A 17,679-nucleotide genomic window follows, 5' to 3' on the forward strand; every position below is an offset into this window, starting at 1 on the left:
CATTTTCGTGTCATAGATTTAGCTGGTGGAATAGACACTGGCTGGAATGCTCTTTTAACCAATCAGAATTCAGGATTTTATCCATCCGTTGTATAAAGTCTACCAGACTAACTGTCTATCCTGTACTCTACCCACCATTCATAGTGACAATAGTGGTAAGTGGATCGTTTGTCCAGATCTGCATTTGGCTAACTAGCAATCATACCACACATAAAAGCATTCAAAGCTGCATCAATTTTCCATATGAATCCACAAGAACAAATAGGTACAGCTGATAGGCAGCGGAGAAACCAGGTGCATAATTGCGCATGAAAGGACAGTGAAGACATGAGACATGCAGCTCAAAAACCTTTCCTATTGATCTAGTTTAGGGACATTACAATTATCCTACCTATAGTAGTCTACAACACCGCAATTATAATTAATAACTGCATTATTATACTCTAGGTTGCAGTGAAAATGTTATTTGAAAAGCAGTGGGAAAGCCCTGTAATTTGAATGTTTCATTCAATTTGTATTTTATTTTTATTTTTATTTAACCTTTATTTAACTAGGCAAGTCAGTTAATTAAGAACAAATTTGTATTTACAATGACGGTCTACCCCGGCCAAACCACTGACGACGCTGGGCCAGTTCTGCTCCCCCGCCCTATGGGATCGGTGGATCAGTGGGTGGGTCTTCTCTCTACAGTCTATAAGGTCTAGAAAGGAACAGTAGCAAGCCCGTCTGGGTGTATTTTGACTTCTGTCTTATTTTCTATTTTACTAAGCTGCGCTGTCTGTTGCAGATCATCATTCTCCCAAGTCGTCCTATAATAGTGTGGCCACATATGCTCCTGGCAGTCCCAGTTATTCAGGAAAACTTAACACATGCTCAGCCTCCTCTCCAACCCGAGCCTAAATACTGTATGTGTAATTTAACTATTTAAATGTATTACTTTTTTATATGTGGCAGAAACACAACCAATCAAAATGTTTGGTTCGAAATTCACTTGTAGGCATGCTCACGTTCATCCAAAATATAATTTCAGCATCCTCAAAATGGCTTGACATTAACCAGGCTTCCATCCAACCTTTTTATGCGAGGAAAGTACATGTCGTATGAAAAATGTCAGGATATCGTGGAAAAGCGTACCATTTATTACGTTACAGGTGAAATAATGATAAACTTCACAGGGTGGTGAAAGTGCACAGTGATGAGCTTGATGCGCCTTTCAATAAATATCGAGGGTCTTGTTCTAATGTGTCAAAAGGATCGATGCTTGGCTGCAGTTTGACAAATAAAAATAATTTTGCACTTTTGTCCATAATAATCTGATCATGTAGCCTACACACACAGTGTCTGTGAGCTGCTGTCTAGAGCACACATGCCAATACCAGAGTGGACACATTCACTATACCTACACAACATTTTTGGTGACAATGAGAATTGAACCACAAAAGTTATTTCATGTGTCATGTGCACTACGTATTTATGCACATAATTTTATCCGCAACAAATTAAATTAGATGGAAACACAACTCTGATGGGATAACACAATCTCACACTCAATTCATCGAAATATGTAGAAAAAGTATTTGGCTTAATTTGTAGCAAAATACATTGGGGGGGGGGGCAAGCTTTGGAACAATCTGTTGAAAGATATTGGAGCAATGCATTTTGGGCAATGGTGTTCTACACTGCCTATCACAACTGTATTTATATAAAAAAACAGGTGTTACAACCCAATATTGTTAATCATGGGTGGCAGGTAGCCTAGTGGTTAGAGTGTTGGGCTAGTAACAGAAAGGTTGCTGGATTGAATCCCCGAGCTGACAAGGTAAAAATCTGTTGTTCTGCCCCTGAACAAGGGAGTTAACCCACTTTTCCCCGGTAGGCCGTCATTGCAAATAAGAATTTGTTCTTAAACTGTCACGCCCTGGTCAAAGTATTTTGTGTTTATCTTCATGTATTGGGTCAGGCCAGGGTGTGGCATGGGTTTTTGTATGTGGTGTGTATATATTGGGATTTGTAGCTAGTGGGTTGATCTAGCAAAGTCTATGGCTGTCTGGAGTGGGTCTCAATCAGAGGCAGGTGTTTATCGTTGTCTCTGATTGGGAACCATATTTAGGCAGCCATATTCTTTGAGTTTGTCGTGGGTGATTGTCCTTAGTGTCTTTGTTCCTTGTTCTGTGTGTATGTGCACCAGTATTAGGCTGTTTCGGTTTTCATTACGTTTATTGTTTTGTAGTTTTTGTATTTAGATTCGTGTTACGTTTGTTCATTAAACATGGATCGCAATCTACACGCTGTATTTTGGTCCGACTCTCCTTCACACCTAGAAAACCGTTACATAAACTGACTTGCCTAATTAAATAAAGGTGAAATATTTTTTTAAATTACAAATATCAACCAGGTAGTGACCAAAATACTTACAATATAATAGTAGCCTTAGGTTAAAAATAGTTTTTATTAATTCCGATATTGTTTTCTATGCTTCTATGCTTGTTTCTATGCTTGTTTTAGCTTATTACTTTACTTCCAGATTGGAGTAAAAAGTTGTATTTGTCCGTTTTTTCTGTTTATTTTCTGTGGTATCAATGAAGGTGTTTGATTGGGGAATGGGGATACATTATCATGATGGGAATTAAATAACCAATAAGTGTGGGGAAACAGAAGACCTGTAAAAAAATCTGTTTGGTTTAAATTCCTCTGGTGCAACTGCATGGCATTTGCAACTATAACGAGTCTGTACTATGATCAATTATACCATTTCAATGCAGTTAATTAACAGGTTCATGTAAAATAATAAATTATGTTGACTTACACTTATGGCACTTCCAAGGCCGTTTCACGATGATTGTTATGGTCGTGCCAATCATGTTATATACTTAAGCTATTGTGACAAGGCTTTTTCCAGCATGGTGTAGGCCTACTGCCTCTGCCCAGAGGCCTACTAGGAATTCATGGCAACGGCCGTTAGAGCTCACTTTGCCATGTATGAGCCCTGGTTAGAGTCCTCGTTGCAGCTTTCCCTTTCTTCCGCTACATTGATGGCAGCGTTGGGATCACGTTCAGCTCACACCTAGTTATGTGATCTAGTGGTGGGAAGCATTCTGTTCTTCAACATTGTGTTGGGTGTAATTACATTGATATATTTAGTGAACAATGGATAAGCAACAATGGGCATGACGGATAGAAGTTGTCACTACAGGTATTATCAATCCTTACATCAAAGTTGCCTGAAGCTGGGCCTCCTGGGTGGTGCAGTGGTCTAAGGCACTGCATCGCAGTGCTAGCTGTGCCACCAGAGACTCTGGGTTTGAGCCCAGGCTCTGTCACAGCCGGCTGCGACCGGGAGGTCCATTGGGCGACGCACAATTGGCCTAGCGTCGTCCGGGTTAGGGAGGGTTTGGCCGGTAGGGATATCCTTGTCTCATCGCGCACTAGCGACTCCTGTGGCTAACCAGGTCGGCAGGTGCACGGTGTTTCCTCCGACGCATTGGTGTGGCTGGCTTCCGGGTAGGATGCGCGCTGTGTTAAGATTGGGAATTGTTTCGGAGGATGCATACGGGAGTTGTAGCGATGAGACAAGATAGTAACTACTAACAGTTGGAGTAAAAGGGAGGTAAAATTTTACATTTAATTTTCATTTTTAAAAAGTTGCCTGAAGCTGAATGGAAAGTGCCATACCCAGACCAGTTATTCAGAAGAAAATCCTCTGTATGTCTAATTTGCATAAGTTCACTTACCTGTGTGGACCCAAAACAAACACGTTCTACACCTTTACAAAGTACCTGTTTAAAGTGTTATTACATACATGTTCTTTTGTTAACGCTTATACATATAATAACCTCTAATTATGGGCTATATGTCAGACTCTCCTATACCACTTTGCCCAACATGTTATACCCCATAGGTTGTAAATGAACCCTTTTATAAGGTGATATAACTTGTATGATTATTATTAGAGCTGTGAAACCCATAGCTGAATGGCTCAGACTGAGCATTTCTCACTGGAAATTGCTGCTGACATTGAACATAGCCTAGGGTTATGTTATTCAATTAATTTCAGACTCTCCTATACCACATTTACAAACTTCTTATACCCCATAGGTTGTAAATACAACTTTTTTAAGCTGATTCAACTTGTATCATTATTTTAGAGCTGTGAAACCAATTGCCGAATGGCTTCATTTATTTATGGAGAGCAATTTCCATTTTATAACAGGTAGGGTCCATTTATTTACAGTAGAGTGTTGATTAATTATTGCTTTCTTCAGTGGAAATACAGAATATGTATAAAAATGCAAAATATTCCAAAGGCTAAATCAGGTAAAGATTTAGGGCTATTTAACCATGTTAATCATTACTGAAACATGCAACTGCAAAAATTTAACCAGTTAAAGATTAGGAATACATGACAGATACAACATTTGTATAAAAAATTATGAATACAAAAGTCAAGAGTTGGCTATAACATCAGTAAAAACAAAGTGAGTGTGTGTACATATGTGTGTAAGTGTTGGTGTGTAAGTGTAAGTGTATAATGGTGTGTATTATATAATTTCCCAACGTGAAATTATATCCACATTCCCCAATAAAATATCTTCATCGATACCACAAAAAAAGATGAAAAATCTGTATTTTTTCTCCAATCTGGGAACCCTCATAAAATTTGACATACAGTGCATTCGGAATGTATTCAGACCCCTTGACTTTTTACACATTTTGTTACGTTACAGCCTTATTCTAAAATCAAATAAATTGTTATTTTTCTGAATAAATATACACACTATCATTTATTATTTACATTTTATTTCACCTATATTTAACCAGGTAGGCTAGTTGAGAACAAGTTCTCATTTGCAACTGTGACCTTGCCAAGATAAAGCAAAGCAATTTGACAAATACGACAACACAGAGTTACACATGGGATAAACACACATACAATCAATATATACAGCATGTGCAAATGAGGTAGGATAAGAGAGGTAAGGTAATAAATAGGCTATGGTGGCAAATTAATTACAAATAGCAATTAAACACTGGAATGGTAGGATGTGCAGGAGATGAATGTGCAAGTTGAGATACTGGGGTGCAAAGGAGCAAGATAAATAAATAAATACAGTATGGGGATGAGGTAGACTGGATGGGCTATTTACAGATGAGCTATGTACAGGTGCAGTGATCTGTGAGCTGCTCCAACAGCTGGTGCTTAGTGAGGGAGGTAAGAGTCTCCAGCTTCAGAGATTTTTGCAGTTCGTTCCAGTCATTGGCAGTAGAGAACTGAAAGGAGAGGCAGGCAAAGGAAGAATTGGCTTTGGGGGTGACCAGTGAGATATACCTGCTGGAGCGCGTACTACGGGTGGGTGCTGCTATGGTGACCAGTGAGCTGAGATAAGGCGGGGCTTTACCTAGGCAGAGACTTGTAGATGACCTGGAGCCAGTGAGTTTGGAGACGAGTATGAAGCGAGGGCCAGCCAACGAGAGCATACAGGTCACAGGAGTGGGTAGTATGGGCTTTGGTGACAAAACGGATGGCACTGTGATAGACTGCATCCAATTTGTTGAGTAGAGTGTTGGAGGCTATTTTGTAAATTACATCGACGAAGTCGAGGATCGGTAGGATGGTCAGTTTTACTAGGGTATGTTTGGCAGCATGAGTGGAGGATGCTTTCTTGCAAAATAGGAAGCTGATTCTAGATTTAATTTTGGATTGGAGATGTTTAATGTGAGTCTGGAAGGAGAGTTTACAGTCTAACCAGACACCTAGGTATTTGTAGTTGTCCACATATTCTAAGTCAGAACCGTCCATAGTAGTGATGCTAGACATGCGGGCAGTGATCGGTTGAAAAGCATGCATTTAGTTTTACTCGCATTGAAGAGCAGTTGGAGGCCACAGAAGGAGAGTTCACCAGCAGCGAGAGCGACATCATTGATGTATACAGAGAAGAGAATCGGCCCGAGAATTGAACCCTGTGGCACCCCCATAGAGACTGCCAGAGGTCCGGACAACAGGCCCTCCGATTTGACATACTGAACTCTATCGGAGAAGTAGTTGGTGACCCAAGCCAGGCAATCATTTGAGTAACCAAGGCTGTTGAGTCTGCCAATAAGAATGTTGTGATTGACAGAGTCGAAAGCCTTTGCCAGGTCGATGAATACGGCTGCACAGTAATGTCTCTTATCGATGGCGGTTATGATATCGTTTAGGACCTTGACCATGGCTGAGGTGCACCCATGACCAGCTCTGAAACCAGATTGCATAGTGGAGAAGGCACGGTGAGATTCGAAATGGTCGGTAATCTGTTTGTTAACTTGGCTTTCAAAGACCCTAGAAAAGCAGGGTAGAATAGATTTAGGTCTGTAGCAGTTTGGGTCAAGAGTGTCTCCCCCTTGGAAGAGGGGGATTACCGCGGCAGCTTTCCAATCTATTGGAATCTCAGATGATACGAAAGAGAGGTTGAACAGGCTAGTAATAGGGGTTGCAATGATTTCGGCAGGTAATTTTAGAAAGAGAGGGTCCAGATTGTCTAGCCCAGCTGATTTGTAGGGGTCCAGATTTTGCAGCTCTTTCAGAACATCAGCTATCTGGATTTGGGTGAAGGAGAAGTGGGGGAGGTTTGGGCGAGTTGCTGTGGGGAGCGCAGGGCTGTTGACCGGGGTAGGAGTAGCCAGGTGGAAAGAATGGCCAGCCGTAGAAAAAAAGCTTATTGAAATTCTCAATATTTGTCGATTTATCAGTAGTGACAGTGTTTCCTAGCCTCAGTGCAGTGGGCAGCTGGGAGGAGGTGCTCTTATTCTCCATGGACTTTACAGTGTCCCAGAACCTTTTTGAGTTTGTACTACAGGATGCAAATTTCTGTTTGATAAACTAGCCTTAGCTTTCCTAACTGCCTGTGTATATTGGTTCCTAACTTCCCTGAAAAGTTGCATATCACGGGGGCTATTCGATGCTAATGCAGAATGCCACAGGATGTTTTTGTGCTGGTCAAGGGCAGACAGGTCTGGAGTGAACCAAGGGCTATATCTATTCCTAGTTCTACATTTTTTTAATGGAGCATGCTTATTTAAGATGGTGAGGAAGGCATTTTTAAAGAATAACCAGGCATCCTCTACTGACGGGATGAGGTCAATGTCATGCCAGGATACCCCGGCCAGGTCGATTAGAAAGGCCTATTCGCGGAAGTGTTTTAGGGAGCGTTTGACAGCATTTGACAGTGATGAGAGGTGGTCGTTTGACCGCAAACCCATTACGGATGGAGGCAATGAGGCAGTGATCGCTGAGATCTTGATTGAAAACAGTAGAGGTGTATTTGGAGGGCGAGTTAGTTAGGATGATATCTATGAGGGTGCCCGTGTTTACGGATTTGGGGTTGTACCTGGTAGGTTCATTGATAATTTGTGTGAGATTGAGGGCATCAAGCTTAGATTGTAGGACGGCTGAGTTGTTAAGCATGTCACAGTTTAGGTCACCTAGCAGCACGAGCACAGAAGATAAATGGGAGGCAATCAATTCACAAATGGTGTCCAGGGCACAGCTGGAGGCAGGGGGGTGGGGTGTCTATAGCAAGCGGCAACGGTGAGACACTTGTTTCTGGAAAGGTGAAGTTTTAGAAGTAGAAGCTCAAATTTATTTTTTAAAACTCTGAAATATCACATTTACATAAATATTCAGACCCTTTACTCAGTACTTTGTTGAAGCACCTTTTGCAGAGATTACAGCCTCGAGTGTTCTTGGGTATGATGCTACAAGCTTGGCACACCTGTATTTGGGTAGTTTATCACATTCTTCTCTGCAGATCCTCTCAAGCTATGGCAGGTTGGATGGGTAGTGTTGCTTCATAGCTATTTTCAGGTCTCTCCAGAGATTTTTGATCGGGTTAAAGTCCGGGCTGGGACACTCAAGGACATTCAGAGACTTGTCCCGAAGCCACTCCTGCATTGTCTTGGCTGTGTGCTTAGGGTCGTTGGCCATGTTGGAAGGTGAACCTTCACCCCAGTCTGAGGTCTTGATCGCTTTGGAGCAGGTTTTCATCATCTCTCTGTACTTTGTTCCCTTCATCTTTGCCTCGATCAAAGTCTCTCAGTCCCTGCCGCTTAAAAACATTCCCACTGCATGATGCTACCTCTACCATGCTTCACCGTAAGGATAGTGCCAGGTTTCTTCCAGATGTGATGCTTGACATTTAGGCCAAAGAGTTCAATCTTAGTTTCATCAGACCAGAGAATCTTGTTTCTCATGGTCTGACAGTCTTTAGGTGCCTTTTGGCAAAGTACAAGCATGCTGTCATCTGCCTTTTACTGAGGATTGGCTTCTGTCTGTCAACTCTACCATAAATGCCTGATTGGTGGAGTTGGTTGTCATTCTGGAAGGTTCTCCCATCTCCACAGAGGAACTCTAGAGCTCTGTCAGAGTGACCATCAGGTTCTTGTTCACCTCCCTGACCAAGGCCTTTCTCCCCCGATTGCTCAGTTAGGCTGGACGGCCAGCTCTAGGAAGGGTCTTGGTGGTGATGGAGACCACTGTGTTTTTGGGGACCTTCAATTCTGTAGAAATGTTTTGGTACCCTTCCCCAGATCTGTGCCGCGACACAATCCTGTCTTGGAGCTCGATGGACAATTCCTTCGACCTCATGGCTTGGTTTTTGCTCTGACATGCACTGTCAACTGTTGGATCTTATATAGACAGGTTTGTGCCTTTATGTCCAATCAATTTAATTTACCAAAGGTGGACTGTTGTAGAAACATCTCAAGGGTAATCCATGGAAACAGGATGAACCTGAGCTCAAAATCGAGTCTCATAGCAAAGGGACTGAATACTTATGTGAAGAAGGTATTTGTTTTATTTTTTAATACATTTGCAAACATTTCTAAAAACCTGTTTTCGCTTTGTCATTATGGGTATTCTGTGCAGATTGCTGAGTATTTTTTTACCATTTTAGAGTAAGGCTGTAACATAATGAAATGTGGAAAAAGTCAAGGGGACTGAATACATTCAGAAGGCATTGTATATATATATAAATAAAAGTGGTAAACAAAAAAAGGGAGTGTAGAACACCATTGCCCATCATGCATTGCTCTAATAACTTTCAAAACATTGTTTTCTGAAGTTTGCCTCCCCAAAATGTATTTTCCTATGAATGAAGTCTCATAAAAATGTGTCTTTTCACATGAATTAAGACACACAAAAATGCACGAAATCTGCTTCAATACTATTTCTACATATTTGCACGAATTGAGTGTGAGATTGTGTTGGACGGGGAAAATATTTTTTTAATGCAAATGTTTGAACATTTGCATGAAAATCTTTCGCAATTGGATTGAAACCTAGCTATAAACACCATAAAGACTCTGGCAAGTGCTCTAATCTAGAGTCACTTTGATGATGCCTGCACATCAAGGTTCAACAGCAGCCCCAAACATCTAAAGAATAAGCTACAAACCAGCCAAAACAAGCTTGTAAGAATTGTGCTTGAACTACCCTCTCATACTCATCTGGAGGTCAATCATTTTAAGCAGCTAGGCTGGCTATCTGTGGAAAAAAATTGTATTAATTCAACTTGGTCTGGTCCAAGTTCACAGATTTAGCTCCCAGGTACCTATCCAACTATTTGTTATTTGTTAGAGCTGTCCACCAGAAAAATACCAGAGCCAGAGAGTAATATTAACTGTTTTAAATATAAGTCTACCTGGTAAGAACAATTAAGCAATAAGGCACGAGGGGGTGTGGTATATGGCCAATTTACCACGACTAAGAGCTATGCTTTGTTAATTGGTTGTATGGTGCATTGGCACAGAAACCTGTTAATGGAAAATGTGTTGCATATATTTTACATAACTATAAATATGGCATCAAAATGTAGAAAATCTGATTTCCCCCTAGCTTATCATGGTCTGCAGCCGGCTCTGGTCGTAATGTAGGCCTAGTGAAACAAACAGGGCAAGCTTGTCCGTGGTGGTCGGCGAACCCTCAACCTTCTGGCCTGTAGCCCTGCATGTCAACGACTATGTTACAAAAACATGCCAGAGTGGCAAAGCGGATGTTTATCCACGTTTATAAACGCACGGTCACTAGACTTCCTGTTATTTGTGGACATAAGCATCATTTTTTATCAATTCTATGAGGGTGTGCATTTTTATTTTTAAAGTTCAAAGTGAGGGTCAGATGAAAATATTTGTAACGTTGGGGGGCTTATTTTTATGACCTCCACCGAGTGAATTTAGAACTGACCCTTCAAATTCATTTTCTTTTGTTTGAGAATACCATGTCCTGTGAGGGCTTGTCTTGTCTCATGTAGATATCCATGCGTATTGTGACCGGTAGATTAGAGATAGATTCCCCGGGATCCTCTTAGGGACACACATTACAGGGCAGCGTATCACCTGGAGGGAGTCATGCTAAGGTTGAATCCATGCCAGTCACTGGACTTACCTCTGCTATCTGGGTTAATGTCTCCGATAAGTAAAAGCATCTCTGGGATCCTCCAGTAGCATCAGTCCAGTCCTCATGGATCCTTCTTCTGGTCCTCTGGGGAAACACACAGATAATCGAAGGGTAAATCAAACTGCTCCTTTTTGCTCTACACACAGGAAAACATATGGCAGAGTGCAAAGTGTGAATTAATCTCTTAATAACGTTTGAGTGGTTTAAAAACATTTCTGTCCAAACAAAGATAGAAATCCATGTAGAAATCCATATTTTAGTATCTAGCCAGCTCACACTGCTGTTTCGGTTCAGAACGGGGTCATTGGTTTTAGTAGTGCTCATAAAGGAGTAGTTCCCAACTCCGGTGCTGGAGTACATCCAACAGTATACATTTCTGTTGTGGCCCAGGACAAGCACACTTGATTCTACTTATCAACTAATCATCAACCCCTTAACGAGTTGAATGAGGTGTGTTTGTCTGGGGCTTCAACAGAAGTGTATACTGTTGGATGTACTCCAGGACCGGAGTTGGGAGCCACTGTCATAAAGGATTGATTAGGGGAATTCATCTTAGGTGGGTGACCCTTATTACCTATAATGACCTATCATTGCCGGGGCTCTCTGAAATATAATATCATTCATGAGCACGTCCAACAGCACAACAATTTTTTTCCAAAGGAGTGATTTGATTCACTCTATAAACCTCAATTAACAGGAACAAGCTAATGAAATCCTGTATACCATATTCTAGCCATGCAATTTCCTGTGATCAGCAAACTGCTCATACTAATTAAACAAAACTCAATTAGCTTTCCTCCCTCTAAATGTCTTCCCGTATAAACCCAATGACTATTTTCCACACTCACTGCCCAGGGGGAACATGGTTGCTCTCTCTGTTCATATTACGGAAAGGCAAGACAATGATGAGAAACGGATACTTTGTAACCAGTATATGTCATTTGTTCGCCTAAATAGAATATGATGTATAGTCCTGCTGTTGCCTTTACTCATGTTGGTAGGATCTTGTTTATGAAGTCTCTATGCAACACTGCACTAATGAAAAGTTCCTATATAGAGACACCTACATACATATTAACTCAAGCTTCAGATGAGTGCGCTATCAGTATTCATATCAGTACTCTTGTCGAAATGAAATGATTCTCTATTCCCCTCTCCTGTGATCCACTGTTTGCGTGACATGCAGTATCTTGGGAAAAACACAGACAGAAATTCAATGTAGAACAGTAGCTAATGGAAATCTGAAACACTGCTAGAATTTCAATAAATCCGAGGATGATAGATAACACCATTCAATTAGCTGGTAAGGATGCAATTTGCATTCAGTTGAAAGAGGTGATAGTTTGAGTGCCCCGAGGCAGCTGCCATATAGCGCAGGCAGGCCTATGAAAACCCCCCAAATACGGCGGAAACAAGAACCAAAAGAAGAGTTTGGGGAGTCTTGGGCGCTATTCTTTTAATTACTCATCATAATGACTCCATTTAGCTGTTCAATGGCCCATTTTATGGCATTGAACAGGCCTGGGAAGCCCTGTGTCCTTGGCAGGGTTGATCCTGCAGCTGCCCCAGCTAGCTGCCCCATCTAGCCTACACTGCAAAACTGAAAAACCCTTCCCTCGACTCAGAACCCTTGGGGAATACAAGGGTCTCTCAAATATTGACTTGAAAAACAACACGTCTACATGGGTTTTCACTGTTACTAAACACAACCGTAACTCAATACATTATTTTCCAGAGGAAAAAAAAATGTAAACAGAGAAAAAAATATAAACGGACGAGAAGCACAAAACCCCCAGGGGGGATTTCAAATGTAAGTAAATGGTGTTTCCTGCACATATTTGTAAAAATCAATGAAGTAACTAAATGAAGGAAACAAAATAACAAGTAAACAGGAATCACATCACATCACATCTCCTATTATAGCCCAATTATCCCCTCCCCCCATGTTATCTCAGAGGCTGATGCTCTTCTCTACTCATACAGTACGTGTAGTTTTGACAGGATTCTGACCTATTTGTGATGTAAGTGTTTTCCGAGGTGGGGCGGGAGGTGGGGGGTGGGGGGGGGAGGGGCCCGCAGGGAGGAGCTGGAGCCCAGGAGGAGGTGAAGGCCCCATATGGCCTTGGAGAGAGAGAGAGAGCATGAGTTTATGGCACATCACCGGCACACTGACCCTGAGCACTGGACGGCTGGGCATCAACTCAGTCCGATCTGACTGACTGACTCTGCTCAGCTGCTGACAAGTGCAGAGGGGCACACAGGGGTATGTGGACCAAAATAGCCCTGCTGTGGTCCACTTCAGTTTGAAGCAATTGCTCACAAATCACTGGCATGCTCTCTCCTCCAAGATAGCGTTCCATAAAATGAGCTTTGTTGCACTGGAAATGCATTCCCTTTGTATGTATTCATTATTGAGGACACCCTGGATACCTTGTTTCAATCCGTGATAATGATAGCAATATTACAGGACATCGCTACAAGCGATTAGTGAAGTCCTTAGGTATTACTGTCTCCAGTTAATGATGTTCCCCATGAGTATGGGGTTGAATTTCCTAGACCATTAATAAATTATTGCTCTGAAGATACTGCACGTAGAACATTCTGTCTGCCAAGATACACAGATTGCATTACAATCTGTTCAATGTCGAATATCACACATATTATAAAGTTAACCACAAGAAGTAACAGTAATGTCGTGGCATTGGTTATCCGTGGTAGTGGAATTAAGTTAAGGCCCGGGTTTCAAGACACACAGATTACACGCATCACACCGATTAGATGTCTTGGATGGGATGTCAACAATATGGATTCCCAATACATTGTTTTGTCTGGCTCGGTTGGTCTTGTACTGGATTCACTGTGGAAGATGTGTAGTAGAGAGATGTTGCCAGTTAGTTGTGAGATAACCATCTGTCCATTCCACTCCCTCGGTCTGTCGACAAGAAAATACAATTAATATTGTACTAAAGAAGAACACGACAAGGCTGAACACTAGAAGATGAAACTGGGGCCGTTAATGTGGAAATCCAACATTTCCCAATTACAAACGTTGTTGTGTATTCCCCTCTATGATTAATACTTCAAAGCAGTGCAGCACAAAATAGTGATGGTAATTACATTGTTAAGTTAGTATTGCATTGCAACCCTTCTCTGAGGGACCTCAATGTGCTTGGTTGGTTGAAGCTGAGACTTTAACGACTGTACAAAGAAAACAACACAGACGGGATGAGAGATTTCAGGATGGAATGGATGGATTCGTCTGAAAAACAAAAAGAGCACTGGAATTCCCCAAATGTTCAATGAATAATGAAAGAACCCCTGGCCAATTAATTTCAAGATCATTTTGAACAGAAAGAAAATATGGGTTAGTATGTGTATCTTTGCTCTGAAAAGATGCTATATTTAATCTGCAGAAAATACAAATACAGAAATGAGATAAAACTCAAATAATCTTCCAGGTATGTAAAAATGCCATAGGTTCACAAAAGATTTGTAGAAGAAGAAAGTGCATTTCTAAGTGCATTGGCTTTTTGTACAAGAGCATAATTCCAATGGAATATTCCCAAAAGGCGGAGTTGGAGACAGATGCAGCACTACACAGCACAGTAACATACAGTGAAACCATAAGAATGATGTAAGGTTTAACTGCATTTGTAGGACCTAGTCACATCAGCATTTCGCTGCACCTGCTATAACACCTGCTAAACTGTGTACGCGACCAATAAAGTTTGATTTGATTTGAGGTGTCTTAAAAAAAAGACGGCCATAAGAGAGGGCTGAGGGCTTTGCCTCTAGTGGCTGGCCGTCTTGGAGGCCACTGTAAGAGGAGAGGTATGCAGTCGTGCATTAATGAGTATCCCAGTAATTCTTCTCTATGATGGGCTGAGATGCACACACTGGGATTATGCTTAGACAATCACCGCGGGGACGCCCTATGACAAAGAACAGCCTCCACATGATGGAAACAGAAGCCCCGTTTACACCTGCTTCTAACATGACTCTCCTGATCTTGTCGACATTCTGATTGTGCACAAAAATTTAGAGAGGCGTAGATGATTATAAGACTCGTTGTGATCTGATTGTGATCAGATCTTCCTGACTACCTCCGGAGGGATCCATTGTATCTGGATATCAATCATGTGTAAACAGAGCTGCATAGTCAAACCATTTAAATCATCATCATACTGGTCTCTAAAATGGAAATATTTAGACCACAGAATTAATCATCAGTTGGATTGAAAAGTGACTATATTCTCTGGTGGTGCAATGCAACCAACCTTTCTAAATGCAGTACAGCCAAGCTAATCTAAAAACAATGGATTCAGGCTAATAAATGATGTTTGGGCGGAAGAGACTGATTCCAGGAAGACCTAAAGGATCATTTTCCGAGGCAACTATTTGTTTCGTATTTGTTGAATTCTCACTTTGTTGCGTTATGCTCAAGATCCAGTAGGAAAACAGACCCTGTTGTGAATTTCACATCTGAGTGAGTCAGTCTCTCCGTTAGACCTGGAGGCATGGAGGCGAGGAGCCACACTGTTGTTTCCCCCTAGGGAGACTGAGAGACTGGACTTTTCTGATGGACCTGCAAACAGTAAGCCACTTGGAAAACAAAACACACTGAAATCCTTGAAATGAACATGCCAAAAAGAGATTATACAGTATCATTGTCTACCATCAGGCAATGTAAATATTCTCTGTCTCTTCCAAACACATTTCAAACAAAATGGGTTCCCAGATACCTTTACTACAAGTTTACTGGTTCAATATTGAAGATATGTATGGCATTATTGTACAAGCATGTGTACTTGGAATGTTAAGATGAGTTGTTATACTGAAAGAAGTGTGAGACCAACACAACATGTGTGAGATACATGTCTTTAGTCCATGGGGAACTGGAATCTTCAGGCGATCTCATTGAACCAACCACCAAAATGCTAGTCAGCTAAAAATGAATCATAACAAAATGCTTAATAACGCACAACCTTAGTTAAAGGAAGGACCTCAGGACACTAGAGTGGAGCACAGTTCAAAGTTTTTTATTCGTAGTTTTTTTTTGTCAGACATTTTTGTCAGCTTGACTAACTCATTTTTCAGCTTAATACTCATGACCAGCTGTAATAGTGACTGACTAGCCTAGAAAGGGTTGCATGAATTGATAGCAGCAGCGAACGTTGGCATCATGCACACTATGTCTTAATTGGACTCTGGAGGTTAAGTGGTGCATTTGTGTAATGTGTACTGTACTGTATATAGCCATATTTTGTAACCCCATACACGTTTGCTAATGTTAATGCTCTGACAAACGCTACAACTACCAAAAGAGTGAAACTCTTCAAGTACGCTGTGATACAATAACATCCCATCATTACTTGATGGCTTTCATCTTTTACGACCTGTCAGTCAAAATGCTAACGTTCATATAACATTCATGAGCCATCTAAAAATGTCATCACGTCATGAATACATCAAGATGACATTGTCATGACTGTATGGACCCCCCCCCCCCCCACTGTCCTAATAGAAGCTTGTCATGTCCAAATATGATGTCTGCTCACTGTTCCATTATGGAGAGTTAATGCTTCCACCTGTCCATGTAACAAATGTCGCGCTCAGTGTTATAACACCTAAAAGCTGTACACTTAACTTTTGCCCTGTAAAAGAGGACTATGCAGATCTGTGCAAGGCTGAATTTCAACATCTTTTCTTATATCGACTTTAATGGAGTATAGGGACTGGTGGTTGTGAACACGGCTGTTCGGCTCTAACATAAAAAAGGACTGAATGGTACGCTGAGGAATGCTAGGGGAAGCTATTAAATGACATGCCCTCGGGGGTTTCTGTGTACTTCGCCGGGGGAATTATTCATTTAGTAGCTGATTTTTTACCTCTTTGGGAAGGCTCTGTGTACGAATAGTAATGTGCTCCTGAGAATGGCCTCATGCACACAGATGTGACAAAGAGATTAATGTACTCCCTTGCCTGTTGTTGCTCTCAAGAATCATTCACCAAGAGCACCTTCATAGAGATTTCTAAAAGGCCATAATGACTTTTGTACTTCATCAAAGAAGGATCTCTTAAGTGACACAGGCAATAATGTGTTATTATACTGGATATGTAGGGTGGAAAGATTAGCATGACAGTATGACAGGCTCACTGCATGTGTTTTTTACTCTGGGGCTATTATTGCTTCGAGCAGATTTTCTCCGGGGCCTCAAAAGCTAGAGTTGCATGGAAATCCAGTGTATGATGGCAATCTAGGATTGCTCTGAGGCACAAAAAGGAAAGTGTGGGAACCCTTAAGATACTAATGGATAGAGGTTCTTTTCAGGAATAGAAAGGATTCTTCCAACATTGTGTGCTTTCAATACAACAAAGACAAAGCTACATGAAGACACCAAGTGATTGATGGATTGGGTATTTTTCGAACATGCATGGCACACTATAAGGTAACACTTTATTTGGATAGATCAGTAACATTTCAGCTAACTACAGTCGATGTCGGAAGTTTACATACACTTTAGCCAAATGCATTTAAACTCAGTTTTTCACAATTTATAACATTTCATCCTAGTAAAAATTACCTGTCTTAGCTCAGTTAGGATCACCACTTTATTTTAAGAATGTGAAATGTCAGAAAAAGTTTACATACACTCAATTAGTATTTGGTAGCAATGCCTTTAAAATGTTTAACTTGGGTCAAATGTTTCGCGTAGCCTTCCACAAGCTGCCCACATTAAGTTGGGTGAATTTTGGCCCATTCCTCCTGACAGAGCTGGTGTAATTGAGTCAGGTTTGTAGGCCTCCTTGCTCGCACACATTTTTTCAGTTCTGCCAACAAATTTATATAGGATTGAGGTCAGGGCTTTGTGATGGCCACTCCAATACCTTGACTTTGTTGTCCTTAAGCCATTTTGCCACAACTTTGTAAGTATGCTTGGGGTCATTGTCCATTTGGAAGACAGATTTACGGCCAATCTTTAACTTCCTGACTGATGTCTTGAGATGTTGCTTCAATATATCCACATCATTTTCCCACCTCATGATGCCATCTATTTTGTGATGTGCACCAGTAGCTCTTGCAGCAAAGCAACCCCACAACATGATGCTGCCACCCCCGTGCTTCACAGTTGGGATGGTGTTCTTCAGCTTGCAAGCAACCCCCTTTTCCCTCCAAATATAACGATGGTCATTATGGCCAAACAGTTCTATTTCTGTTTCATCAGACCAGAGGACGTTTCTCAAAAAAG

At 41.3% G+C, this 17,679-nt stretch overlaps 1 protein-coding gene across 1 annotated transcript in view; it reads right to left on the reverse strand.

Moving 5' to 3' along the window:
* The window catches only part of LOC124015176 (protein ELFN1-like), a 94,600-nt gene that overhangs the window by 33,880 nt on the left and 43,041 nt on the right, over positions 1–17,679 (reverse strand). The window contains exon 2 of the mRNA XM_046330181.1: positions 10,418–10,513. The gene's annotated coding sequence lies outside the window, so the exon portion shown is untranslated. The remainder of the gene's footprint in view (positions 1–10,417; positions 10,514–17,679) is intronic.

This window comes from Oncorhynchus gorbuscha, linkage group LG26, assembly GCF_021184085.1.
Source record: "Oncorhynchus gorbuscha isolate QuinsamMale2020 ecotype Even-year linkage group LG26, OgorEven_v1.0, whole genome shotgun sequence".
NCBI classification, from domain to species: Eukaryota; Metazoa; Chordata; class Actinopteri; order Salmoniformes; family Salmonidae; genus Oncorhynchus; species Oncorhynchus gorbuscha.